Source organism: Orcinus orca, chromosome 1, assembly GCF_937001465.1.
Source record: "Orcinus orca chromosome 1, mOrcOrc1.1, whole genome shotgun sequence".
NCBI lineage: Eukaryota > Metazoa > Chordata > Mammalia > Artiodactyla > Delphinidae > Orcinus > Orcinus orca.
This window is the reverse complement of record NC_064559.1, coordinates 212,391,409-212,391,924: the sequence shown is the minus strand read 5'-3', so window position 1 is coordinate 212,391,924 and position 516 is coordinate 212,391,409.

Below are 516 nucleotides of genomic sequence, written 5' to 3'. Positions count from 1 at the left end.
CAGGCTGATTACTGGGATCACAGTTGTTTCATTACAGGCCCTTTTGTCAGGAGCAGGGAACAAGCATGAAATCCTCAGGATGTGTCCTGCTGGACTGGGGCCCTGTGCCTCCCACCCTGTGGCCACGGGCCCCCAGGCCCTTCCAAACCCCATCACAAAACCTTGCATCCCTAGTCCAGGGATTCCAAAATGGGGGTCCCAGGGGCTGCCAAGGCCTCGGTCGCCAGGCAGGCCCCCAACCCTGCAGCGGGGCCGCCTTCCCAGCAGCCTGGCTCCCGCAGCGCGTGGGTCAGTGTGGCGCACGGCCTGACTTGGGGCCCACCTGCCCATAGGGGCGGGGCTGGGGGCCTCGAGCTGAGCGGTCAGGTCCAGCCTCTGCCCTTTGTCAACGGGAGGCCGCAGCCCCAAGGGGCAGGGGCGTCGCTGGGGCCACCGGGCGGAAAGCAGGGGTGCAGGGCGTGACCCCCTTCCACTCCCTCCCTGGTCCAGCGAGGCCGTGCCCAGCACCTGGACAGG